General features: G+C 41.9%; 2 long non-coding RNA genes across 4 annotated transcripts; one reads left to right on the forward strand and one right to left on the reverse strand.

The window, feature by feature from the left end:
* Positions 1 to 737: 737 nt before the first annotated feature.
* On the reverse strand, positions 738 to 8,920 carry LOC306801461. 3 transcript variants are annotated; one of them, XR_013774094.1, is made up of 5 exons: positions 8,562 to 8,800; positions 5,761 to 6,008; positions 3,532 to 4,470; positions 3,000 to 3,129; positions 738 to 2,245 (listed from the first exon to the last, which is right to left on the reverse strand). It is a non-coding gene; the product is annotated as an uncharacterized lncRNA (long non-coding RNA). The 3 variants fall into 3 exon arrangements; XR_013774095.1 differs by having other exon boundaries at positions 3,532 to 3,669; positions 8,562 to 8,775; XR_013774093.1 differs by having other exon boundaries at positions 3,532 to 6,008; positions 8,562 to 8,920.
* Positions 3,560 to 13,034, forward strand: LOC306801463. The gene is made up of 2 exons (XR_013774097.1): positions 3,560 to 3,671; positions 12,899 to 13,034. It is a non-coding gene; the product is annotated as an uncharacterized lncRNA (long non-coding RNA).
* The last annotated feature ends 17 nt before the right edge of the window (positions 13,035 to 13,051 follow it).

Below are 13,051 nucleotides of genomic sequence, written 5' to 3' on the forward strand. Positions count from 1 at the left end.
TCAAGCAGTTTTCCATTTATACAACTTCAGGTTGCCTTGTATATAACGTTTATGTTGTACTCTTTCTCCAGCTAGGCCAAAATAACCTGCAGTCCCTAAAGCCCCAAGCAAAGCATCCCTTGGAGGGATCAGCAGTCTGTGCAAGGATGCAGCTGTTGCTACAGCACAGACCAGAAACTCTGAATGCAGAATAACAAGAAGTTAGGGGCCTTTCTCTCCTATTATTCCTTGTAACTTATGTAAATATATTCTGAGATCAAAATGTTCTACATTTCCTGAGAAATTATCATGACAACTTTAACAAAGGCACAACTGTATCCTTTATCAGCCTTTTCACAGTCTTGATTTTTCCCTTCTCTAGCTAAGCAGTGTTTCAAATTCCCAAGCAAAAGCCAAAGAGAGCCAACTTAGAGTTTTGTAATTTTCTGAAAACCTGAACTCAGAGAATTTACATCCAGGAAAAAATTATCAGATTGTCTCATACACTGCTCATACCTCCCCCACTCAACTAACTCCCAGGTGGCAGCTAAAATTCTTACTGTGTTAATTCTTCTGATCCATTCTGAAAGATTTCATATGGAACTGTTTTTTTTTTTTCCCCTTTCCTTTTGGAGGTTATTGTACTGTCACTGAATTTCTTTCTATAAACTCAGGTTTTGGGAATCCTTAAATGGCTAGTTTGCATCCTCACTGTGACTGGAGAGTGTTTTCAAAACAACTGCCATGCCAGACAATCATTCAGTCATAATCTACTCTTTATTTGTGTTCTCATAAATTGCTCCATCCTGACATTAAAGACAACCTGTTTCTTTTCCTTTCTTACTCTCCTTCTTACATTTCAACACATTTCATATACACAGTTGACTGCAATGCTGAATGAGAATCTCTGTATTGGATTTGTCTTTAGAGACCTGAAGGGCAAGCCCACTCTATCCTCTGTTCAGTGCATAATTTGATTCATGCACTCTTTTTTTTATCACCAGCTTTATTGTCAGGAAGACACAGGCAAAGACAAGCTGAAGGCAGAGTATTCTGGGTAATCCCTGAGGGACCAAAATCTTTGGAGAGCGTGGTTGTTAATTTTCTACGGATATTAATTGTGCTAAAGGATGTTGGGAAATGTCTAGAGGTCAGTGCTGGCATGAGGAGAAAATACTCTGTGAACTAGACACCAATTGGATTATTATCTGTGATTTTGGGGACTGAAGAGTCTCTTAAGCTATTCTGGAAGATCTTTCCAGACACCTATCTTTGCCATTAGGTATCTAATAGTTTTGGGGGAAAAAATTCCCTGGTTTCCCTGGGTCTTGGCAAAAATTAGTTCAGTATATTTCAGAGTGCTGGAAATTCTGAACATATCTACTAAATAACACCATTCTAAGTGCACAGTTCCAGGTAGCTAGAAAAACACTTTGCAGAAGGTGGATCTTCAGATTTGGTCCCTAAAAATTGATCTATCTTCAGTGTTGAAGCATGATGTACAGACCAAGGTTATCCAGCTCTTCCCAACCTCTGAACATATGAACATGGACAATAGGTTAAGGCTATATTTTGAAGCATAATTTCCTCTCCTTCTCCCTGCCCAGCTGGAAGTGCCAAGTACTAATCCATCTTTCTGCATTCATTAGATGTTCAGCACTTTTGAAGTTCAAATTCCTCAGCTGTTTCGGATGGAGTGCTTTAAAAATAGGGCAGAGAGAGAAATTCACCTGATCTTTATAGAAAGACCTTTCTCTGCTAAGCAGAAAGAATGACTGTATAGACTAAAGATATTCAAGCTCAAGTAGATTGAGCTTGTCTACTTTTTTTTTGCTCAAGACATACAACAGCCATCAATAAGAACAGGGTCAAGTTTCACCTACTGACCTAGGTTTGGAAGGCAGAAGTAGTTCTGGTCTCCTTAGCAAAGCTGACTTGTGTCTGTGCTTTACTTTTTTACTCTCCAGCAATGTCCCATTGAGAAAGGCTTAAGCAGATGAAAAAAAATACAATTAAAGATTTCTCTTTTTTTCTGGTAGAGAATTAAGTGCTCTGAGGTCTCCTGCGAGCATATAACCTTCTCCTCTGAGTCGGGAGTCTCCTCAGCTGGGTATTTCCGCGCCTTTGGCTCTGCAGAGCGTTCAGTCGAAGGGGAAGGACAGTTCTGCTGAGGACATTGAGGCGTTCGTTCAGTTCTTCCAGCCTTTTCCTTATCGACTGGACTTCCCTCACAAGGTTGTCCACAGCGGCAGAGACAGGGCGGAGACTACAAAGAGAGTGATACAGAATAACTCAGTGCAGGGAGTGTTTCTGAGCATGCAAAGTAATTGACCATGACCTTTGTTTCTTGCTGGGTAAGGGCCCTTGATGATGAAAGGGCTGCAAGCAACCATTAAAAGAACAATTAGTTATGGAAGATAGCCACTTTACTTGCTTTATGAGCAATTTTGATTTAAGTGATATTAAGTTTCTAGTAATTCCCAGTATTCTCTTTTCCTCTCTTTCTTTCCCTGCCTCTCCTACTAACTTTCTGGAAGTACAAGATTGAAGTAAATTTTGTGAGTTTGTGCAACAGTTAATATCTCCTGCAATGCAAAGGGGAATATGATGACATGAACTAGTGAATAGCTTTCTCAGACCTAGGTGCTAGAGACTGAAATAAAAAAAAAAATTCACAGACCAAAGCAGCTTCTTTTCCCTGACCTGTGGCCAAACCCATGTGTGTATTCATAGAACAATTCATTTTTTCCAGGCTGTTCTCACAAGTGTGAGCTGCCAAGGGCATTTTCTTTATGAAGATTCTTGTAATACAGTGATGGCAGTTGAGAGTGTTTCACAATGAATAGTTAGCAGAATATTCAGTTTACTAATCAGAGCTGGTAGCACAACAAGTACTGAGAAGTGTATTTTATTTCCCTCCAGCTGAGAAATATGAAAATTCATCTTTAAGAAGATGAATCCTGCTCAAGGAAGGACACCTGGAAGAGGATTGAATGCTACCTCCAGGTGAGAAGAATTACCTGGAGAACTCAGGCAGGAGAGCATTTGGATTGTTCAGCAGAGTATGTTTCATTTGCCAAAAGATGTCATTTCCCCATTTCTCAAGGGTTTGAGTAATGCTGTAAACACCTTCTATGTTGACCTTGTCAGCTAGGTCAGCAGGATGTCCATAGAAGAGAAGAAAACAAATGTGTCAGCACAAGAAAATACAAGCCAGTGCTCCCACTTTGATTCCACTCCCCATCACAAAGTCAGTTACTATGAAATGCCAAATATTAAACACATGGAGGATCTAAATTAAAAAGCAGGTAACTCTCCATTACAGTGTAATTCTCTGCCTCCAGGTGCCCAGATTTTCTGCTGTCACTGGATACCCCAGCTAATTATTTGTAAAACCATTTTTTTTCTCCTGAAGTCTCAGCAGCTACTAGCAATCAAGAAAGAGCAGTCATGAATGAGCACTGTCTATCTCACTCCAAGGAAAAATAAGTGAATCTGCATCTCTGGGTTACTGAATGCCTCCCATGCTGAACTGCCAGCATGAGTTCCTACCGCCTTCTCTGTAGTTCCATTTCTGATGCTGGTCCAGAAAGTCCTCCTGAGATTTACTGCAGGGCAAAAGGATGAAGAGGAGGCAAAGAGGAAGAGTCACCATGGTGGTTGTTGTAGGATCTTGACTTCTCCCTGTCTCTGTGGAGACAAAAAGTCTTGCTAAGTGCTTAGTTTCTTTTTTCTTGTCTTTCTGCACTTCCCATCTGTCACCACAATACCAATTTTCTCTTTGGTGATGTTTTTATTTAAAATGTTGTTCAAGTTGCTCAGAATAGGTTTTACAGGACACAAGGACTTTTCTTTTTTACAAGTAGGAACTTTATTTCCTTTTCAAGGAACAGAGTGGTACTGAGATGCTTCATCAACCAGCAGGTGGGGAAATAGCTTTGCTTCCCATGTAGCCATGTTGGGATAGCACCTTATAGCTACAGTTGTTCTAACAGTGTCAGGAGAAAGTATAACAAAGTGTGAAAATCACTGCATCCCTACTTTGTATTTGGGAGAAACAAGGTAAACAACTATTAAACAATTTATCAAGTGTCTCATAGGGGCCAAAATAAAATGAAAAATTTTCTTTTTGATCTGATCCACTAACCAGTGTCGGTATCTTAGATGCTGCCCAGTGATGGAGTCTCAAAGGTAACCCCACCACCTATGTACTGTCTCCACCTTGCTCTGGTGCCACGGGGTCAGTTCCTCCTGAGCAAAGCTGCAGAGAAAACGGGACATGTACCTGAACTGATGTGAGCACTTACTCCTTGTTTTTTTTTCGAGTTTGCCATCCTTTCCAAGCCAAGGAAGTCCTCCCTAACCTAGACGCCCTCCTAGGCAGGTATCATCTCTAAACATAAGAGGATTGATCAGTCTCTCCACAGCTTTCTCATGATGATTTGTTATTGTGTCCTAATAAATTAGTCCCTCAGTGTTGAATCTGGTATTCTAATTAAAAAAAGAAAAAAAAAGTCATGAACAGCTGTTCTGCTAGAAATTGGCGGAAAATATCCATTATGCACATATTGCACATAGCAAACAGAAAAAGTGCATTGCCAAGTTCATGGAGTTTAGTGATGATTTTGGTCATCTTTAGTCACAGTGATGGAGGGACTTATGTGAGAAGCAGGCACATCCAGAAAATCTGAATTATTCTCCTGTTCAGGTACATGCATCAAAAGCCTAAGATCTCACTGCAAAATGTGAGGACATTACATTTCTTTTTTAATAGGATATAACCATCCTCTCCTGACCATCTGGGAAGAATTCAGTCACCTCAAAACCTACCAGAAGCTGTAGCAGATAAAGCAGTAAATAAATAATTCTTTCTCTTTGTGCCTTTCTTACCTTTTATCACTAGTGCATTTTAATTGCAACTGCATTTATTTTTCCCACTATTTAAAGTATCAGTATTAATATAGCCACACTAATGGAAAATGTCATGATACTTTAAAAACATTACTTTCCATCTGTCAGGATGTAATTTGTATTTAGTATTCTTCATCTAATTGGAGTATTCATTTAAAGGAAAAATAAATTACCTTCTTCCTATCTCACACATGCATACACCTTTTCTTCCCACTAACTCAGAGCTGCCAAAATAAAGATCTTTAAGAAGGTCTGACAATATCACCAAGGCTCATAATGAAAAGGACTTCATGGACCTTCTTAAAATTATTTGCATTGACACCATACCTCCTCCATCTCTCAGCTTTTCCAGATAAATGCGCCAGCCTTTAGAGCTTTTATTTTCTCTCTTTCTTTGAATGACTATGCCCTGCACATGCCTTTTTAATCTTCCCTGATGGGAAAAGACTTACCAGACACCGATGTGTCTAATTGCAAATGGTTTGAAAATGCTGCCAACATCAAGGAAACAGTGTGGCTTCCAAGCTAATTGGAAAACTTCCTGAAGAGATTGTCCATTCCTTATCATTTCCACCTCCCACTTGTTTCAGTACCCCACAGCTGGGATACTTTGATCTTTCTCTATTTGTTAAAAGTAGGGTGGTAATAAATTCCACCTACATCTTATATTGAAAATCCACCCTTCTTGAGCTCCAACTTTTTAAGACATCAGGTGTCCAAATGAATCATGATACCCACATGTTCTATTTGCAAGGCCCCTCACAGACCAGTTTCTTTGTAGCTTTGCTCCCTGCATTCCTGAGGGTCTGCTGTAATTTATTATCACAGTAAACATCAGGTTATAATCATCTTTGAAGTAGATTCTCATACCTCAGGCACACAGAAAATGAGCAGTCTTCCCTCTCCTAGGTTGAATTGTAGACAGCAAATGGATATTCACTAGCAAAGTTCCTAGCTGAAAAAGTCTGCAGGGTCATCTGTAACAGGAACCAGATCCCCAGCTGATTCAAATATGTCTTCTGCTCTTTTTCAGAGTTGCACTGGAAAGTACTATCAGGGTAGAATACAGATGGATAAGCAGGGAGAACTCTCTCGCATCCTTGGATGGAAACTCTTTCCTAAATGCAGAGAATAACTATATCAACATTCTAGCTTTGTCATTTTTACTATTAATTACAATAATATGAAGTGCTGTCAGAAAATTACATCACATTCTGCCCTTGGAGCAGGGTAGGCTCAGTGATTCACTGGACAGTCCCTTCATCTGCAGGCAGTGAAGACCAACATATTTATCTCATTATTACACAATACCTTTTTCATCTTTTAACTCTTTGATTCCTCACTTCAGCATGATAAATAGGAGCTCAGCTAGCATAATACCCTGAGCACAGCCCTGCTGTGATCAGCAGCTGTGCCATCCAAGCCTGAATCCCTGCCCCAAAGCAAAGCAGTACTGCCAGTATTTGAACTCCCATCATTGTCCCTCTCCCATTAACCCCTTTGGTTTCTTGTTGCTCAATTTCCAGTTTTCATCCCTCCTCACAATGTAGTGGGTAATCACAACAGAGCCGTGAGATTTCCTTGGTGTCTGCCTCAGACTTTGACAACTGGGGTCAAGCGTGATGACTGAAGTGCACCACTGCTTGTGGGTTGTGCTGCCTGCCAGGATATGGGGGATTTGCCCATGTTACCTGCTTCTAGTGCCAAACACAGCTTCATTTCAGAGAGCTCTCTCTCCCCTGAAGCCTGAGGAGAACACACTCATCCTATTGCAGGCATGCGAGCTGTTGCTTTACGATGCAGAGCTTGTCTGCCCCTTGCACATCAAGAGGGCATGAAACCTTCCCCTGCACTTCTGACTGCTCTGAACACATGCCCTCTCCTGAGTGCATCAGCATCCCAGTGTGTTAGCTCAAGCCCATGCTTGCTTTGAGAGGAGGATGTTGTTGATTAGAGTTATCAATCCTGCAGTGATACCTAAAATGAAGAAATTTTTTTTCTGCATTTGAATATTGAAATGCAAGTGAATTACACTCATGCTTTTAATTTGAGGTCTGTTCTCTCGTAACTATTCGCAGTTCCTTTTGTGCTGCTTTCAGACTGAAGCAGAGGAGTGATTCTGGATTTTGAATTGTTTGCAGGGAAATAAAATATACATCCAATTTAATCAGGGAGTTTGAACTCAGGTAAATCATAAATATGTAAAATGTAGCTCTCACTCCAATGATAATGGGTATTTAAACATCAAAGTATGTTTAAGATTCTCTATTTTGTAGAGGATCTCAATATATAATAAAGCTATTTTTGCAGACTGTTGAAATTCCTCAGTCTTTTTTCCTACTATCTCTCTTATTTCCATTGCAATATTTTAAGGTTATACTACTTACACCAAACTAACAGGCTCTGTTTTATGTATTAGGTTCAAGAAGGCTCAGGTTATATAAACCAAACAGTTTCTTATTAAAAAAAAAAAAAAAAAAAGCGTACTGTAGCTGCATACAATTTCTAATGCCAGTTCTGTGAGAATCCCAGCCTGGGATCTTGAAAGGTCTCTAAGCTTTTAGAGGAGAAAGCTGCCAAGCCTGTGAGTCCAGAACAATCAAAGCATTTGCAAGCTCTACTTGCAAAGCGGATGGCATTTGTTAGCTCTCCAAGCAAAAAAAAAAAAAGAAAAAACAAGAAACATTAGCATATGCTTGTAGAATTATGTAATGGTGGAAAGATCACAAAAAAGGCCAAAAATAATTTTAAAAATTATATCCTACAATATTAAGACAGCCATAGTGGTACAGCTAGAATATTATCTGTTTCAAAAGTCTTTATTGTAAATCCATTGTAATGGAATATTCTTCAATTTACATGTGTGGGTATAATGCTATATGTTGGTACACACATACATTCGGTTTGAGGTCAGAGTAAGGATATGTAGGAATAACAATGTCCTCCTGAATTTTTCAAGCTTGGCAACAAATTTGAGTTGAATAGTGCTTTTTCATATAGCTAAGGGTTACAGTGCTCATTTTCTACCTGGATGTTGTGTGAAAGTGAAGAGCATCTGAATCCCTAAATAGCCTGACCACCCTGTGAAACAAGGAGATCTGATTGACAGCCCTTATGACAGACAGCTGGGGTGATGCTGTTGCCAGCAGGCAGCCATAGTGAGGATAAAGAAGGAAAAAAAGTCATCCAGGTGCAAAGCACACATCTGTTGCAATGCATTTATAAAGTACTGCTGGTTTTGAGGAGGTAATATTCACCTTCTGCCTCTTCTCCAGGTGTGCCTGCCTTCAACTTTCTCTCATTTAGTGCTTGGTCCTTCCTCTTAAGAAGCTTCCTCTCTCTTCTCAGATAGGCACTCACAGATCTTGCACTCTCCATGTCTGCCTGTCTGACAGCCTGCCTGACTCTAAGGATTTGCTTTCTCTTTCTTTCTCCCTTCTTCTCTCACTCTGCACACCCCTGTTCTCTGTAGGAACTGTAGGTAGCAATCCTCCAACCTCCATGTCTGTGCCAGTCAGCACATATTCCTTCCTCTCCTGGCTCTTCCCACAGGTGCCTTTAGAGTCCTTCAATGCAACAACCTCTTTCTAAGGTGTATGGATCTATTTTCTCCAGACGAAGAAACAAAACATTCCTGGGAAAGAAGGCAGAGAATTGTATATAAGCATTACCTTTGCTCTTGAGGCCGGTTCTTCTGTGATGAAGCTTCCAAATCTCTGCCTCCCTGCTTTTTTCTTCCCCTTAACACCCCCTCTGCATTTCAGTTTGCAACGAGTGACGTGTCCCTCTTCATTTCCCTGCTTTCCACATTTCCCCAATCTTTCCGTGGAGCCTCCTCCAGCTGTACCTCTGTTACCCCTCCCTCCCACTCCTGCAAACTAGCCATCTCTCCCCGCACATGGGAGCCTTATGGGGAGGAAAGCTTGGGTGATGGAGCCCTTCTCAAGAGCAGCTCTGTCTCCCAGGACACCCGTGCTATCTTTGCCCCCGGTGCTTTTGGGCAGTTCTCAGCTGCTGGCTCTCTGGCACAGCTGTGTGACTTCTCTTACTAATCACAGTTTCCACTATGCAGTGCTTCTCTCTGGCTGCTTGAACCCTCCGGCCATCCAGTCATGAATTTGTTCACTGCGTTCTTCCTGCCTTTTAACTAACACGCCAATTAATTCCCTGCTGATTAGTTCATTCCTGATGCGCTCTGCCAAATCTATTTCTAGTGGAATAAACAAGGAGGGATGAATCGGCTGCAGTGTTGTTGGTTTTTTTCCCTTGACCCCCTCCCCCAGGTCTGCACTTGCCAAATCAAACAGGCTTTGGTCTGGTCAGTACTTAATAAAGAAATTTCCAAACAAGTGCAAGGTGTTAAAGGGATGAATTTTGTGAAGCGGGGGTGAACCCCTGATTCTGGTCACATATCTATGTCAACCTGATATTTTTCTGTGATTTGAGATGTGCAGCTGCCACAGCCTGAAGCTGTAGAATTGCTGCACACATCTCTCATGACTAGACCCATGGCACTGCTTGTGAGTGCCTTGGCCAAATCTGCATTCTTCTTGGTATTACTTCTCCAGTATCAACTGGCAAGAACACCCTCTCTTTTCCTGACCAGCCTATTCTTACTTAACTACATTTTCCACAGCCAAGATGCTGAACTATACAGTGAGAAAAGAGACACTTTTCTCACAGGGCGAAGGACTGCCCAGCCACTCAGAATAAAAGCAAACACTCAGAAGTAAGGAACCAAAGGATATGTGCAAGTGATACAGACAGAGCAGTAAAAAATGCAGTGTTGTGATCACAATAGATGCTGGTGTATACCAGTTGAGGAGCTGATTGTGAGGAAGCTGAGTGGCTTTTAAGCACGGTATATAACATCAGCCAGCATTATCATTCAGACAGCCACTTAAATCCAAAAAAGAAGAGACAGTTTCCACTGGAACCAGACTCAGGGATATCTGCTTCTCTGACAGCAGAAGCATGTTATTTTGGCTGCTCCTGGTCCCCCAGTCCCACTGGCTCTGTGGCAGGGAAATTTCTGAGAAGACTGCCTTATTTATGGAGCCTTGCCACTGAAACAGCAGGACACTCATTTGCAAAGTTATAAAACACCAGTTTTTAAAAGCAACACACAATATACAGGCTTAACACAGACCAGCCTCCGGAGGAACTGGAAACATATTTTTTCTGGGCTCAAACAAGCAAACAAACTGTCCAGGCAACAGGCAAATAACCCAAACAATCATCTGCCTCCAGCTGTTCCCCATTCAGCATGTGGCAAACACAAGTCCTGTTATGCCTTTGCATCTCCCTGCTAAGAGGAAGCAAACTGCTGTTGGTCAGTGTGAGACGGGGACACCAGCTTGAATGCTCTGAGCATTCAAGAGACAGGGGTGAGCAAACCTGCTGGCACTTCACAGCACGCATCGACCAGTGCTGGCAGACCCAACGGCTCAGAGGGAAGAGGGCAATTCCCAGTGGCACATGAAGATGCATGCTTGCTGCTGGGCAGCTTGTGGGATTTTGCAGCAGGTGCTGCCTTCCCTTTTGTATAACATATCCCCTTATTATCTGCCCTCTCCTTCTCTTTATTGTGTCTCCAGTTCATAAAGCACTGGGCACTTCCCTCTGGGCTCTCAGCCACAGGGTGTTCAGTGTTGCCAGAACAACATTGGGAGTAGAGATAGACTCACCGGGAATTTGGCTGGGGCAACCCTCTGCAGTAACTCCCTTGACTAACACACTCTATGGAGGCAGGGACGTGGGCACATCCCACAGCCTCAGGTGCTGCACAAGTGAAATTTTTGCACAGTTCTAACCATCTTTTGGCCTTTTCTCATGCTAGGGTAAATTGGTGTTGGTTTTACTCTATGGGTTCATTAGAAACTCCATGGTCAACAGCACTACTTAAAACTGCCTGCAGTGTGGTGGTTTGCACCTGCTAGAAATCTTATCACTTTTCCTTGGTTTATTTGCCTTTGTTTGTTTTATCCTTCACTCCTTGATTGTATTTATTGTGTTGTTTGAACAAGCATTTACTATTTATTGCAAAGTCTTCTCCTGTGCAATGATTCTGTCATGGAAGGACTCAGCCAGGCACAGGAGGAAAGAGGATGGTGTTCCTGGCCTTGTCATGGAGCCATGCAGAATAGAAGGATGGGATGAATAGAATGGGTAAAAACATTAGCTTTGCACTAGTAGGAGTGCAAAGATGCAGGTTCCTTCTTCCCTCTGGACACCTGGGAAAAGGTACAGCTGAGAACAGCTCCTGCCCCAGCAGCTCATGAGGAGGTGATTGCCCTCTGATCTTACAGCAGAGCTGTGTGTGCAATAACTCCATTGTGCAGCTCTGCATGAGTCACCTTCTCCAGCTTCAGGACCTTAAATAGCAGTGTTTAATGTGGCTCCTTTCAGGGTCAAGGAGCAACCCGAGGTTTTAGTGCCAGCAGGCTGGAAAAGGCTGTAGTCTCTGGCAGACAGGTGGTAAGAAACAAGGGCGGGGCACGGGCTCAACACTGATGAGGGGCTGGGGGCTGTGTATTTTCATGTTTTTGGCTTGTAACATTTTTCTAAATGACCACGTTGTCTACACAAAGCTCTCAGACTTCCAAGGCTAACCCCAAGTATCTAATTTTTCAGCATCTGGCTTTTTCAAACTGCTTAGGAAAAAAACATAAATAAAATGAACAGTGACATTCACATAAATTAATGATCTATTTGCAACTTTTTGACTGATATTAGAACACTTGACAGGTCCAATTTATATGCAAATCAGCTTACATTCACAGCGTAAAGATGGAAAACTTCATTTCTCATGCTTTGCAAATCATTAAATCCCCTGAACACATTGCTTAGTCATATGTTCCTCAAAAGCATCAGTTTAACCACAAATCACTTGTCCTTGCAATCCATTAGCCTCACAGAGAACTCTGAGCTTGGGGAAAAAGCCATTTTTGTGGGGACACATGAAATTAAGAGTGGGCTATGCTGCACCACAAATGTAAAAGCATAGCAAACAACAGGCTTTTGCACTGTATGTGTGTGTGCCAGATGTTAGAAGATCACAGATGAGGACACCAGACTTCCCAGTTCCTGCTTCTGGCTGTTTTCTGCTATTCCTTTGCTCCCAGCTTTAATTGGTTCCAGAAGCATTTTCTTAGAAGGAGTCACTCTGCTGGACAGCTCTTGCCCTGTCACAGGCTTTGCTAACTGAGACTTGAAAAGGATCCAGGTTCTATCCTGTAAATATTTACATAGATACAGGACTGTCACTGCTCTTAAATTAAAGCCTGGAGGACAGGAAATGGCATATGGAACAGAAAAACTCTGTATTCAGAAAGACCTGGAAGGGGAAGAATAACCACAACTGTGATGGCTTCTCCAGAGTTTGCCACCTGGGACTGCCCACACAAGTGCTGTGCTCTCGGGAAGGTCTCTCTCTTAATCCTGGTGACATCAGTGGAAAAAAAACACTCTGGTACCACAAGATTTTGGATCAGAACTATTCTCTTTCCCGTTCATATCTAAAAAAAAAAAAAAAAAAACAAACAAAAAAATCTCTCTTCACAAGCTAGACCACTTGGGGTCTCTCTTCTGCTCCTTATTTGTTGTTTCTATTTAAGGAGCTCCAAGACAGACCTGGACATGAAAGAATAAGTATATTACGTGCAGAAACAGCACCTGAAACAGGGCAAAGCAAGAGCAGAAGCAGATGCTGAGGAAACGTGATGTGTTCATTAGCCAAATGGCGTCGCTTTCGATGTATTTAGCCAATACTCCTCCCTCTCACTCAGTGACAGAGGACATTGCCTTGTGAGTTCTCAGTGACAAAGGACACTGCCCTGTAAGGTCTCACAAAAACCATGTCCTGACGTGGCAGTGTTTGATGGCCCACGTGTAGGAATCAGGAAGCTGGAGCCTTGTGGCTTTGGGGAAGCCACAAAACCCTCCTTGCTCCACTTCCCCTTTGTGGGAAAGGGAGAGTTCACTTGTTCCCTCGCCTCGGAAAGCTGAGGCGATGGCTGAGGACAGCTCTGGGAAACAGCCTGGCCGTCTTTTGTAATGAATCAAAGACAGCAGTAAAAAAAAAAAAAAAAAAAAAAAAAAAAAAAAAAAAAAAAAAAAAAAAAAAAAAAAAAAAAAAAAAACAACTAGATTTCTTTCAACC

Source organism: Erithacus rubecula, assembly GCF_903797595.1.
Source record: "Erithacus rubecula genome assembly, chromosome: 4".
Taxonomy (NCBI): domain Eukaryota; kingdom Metazoa; phylum Chordata; class Aves; order Passeriformes; family Muscicapidae; genus Erithacus; species Erithacus rubecula.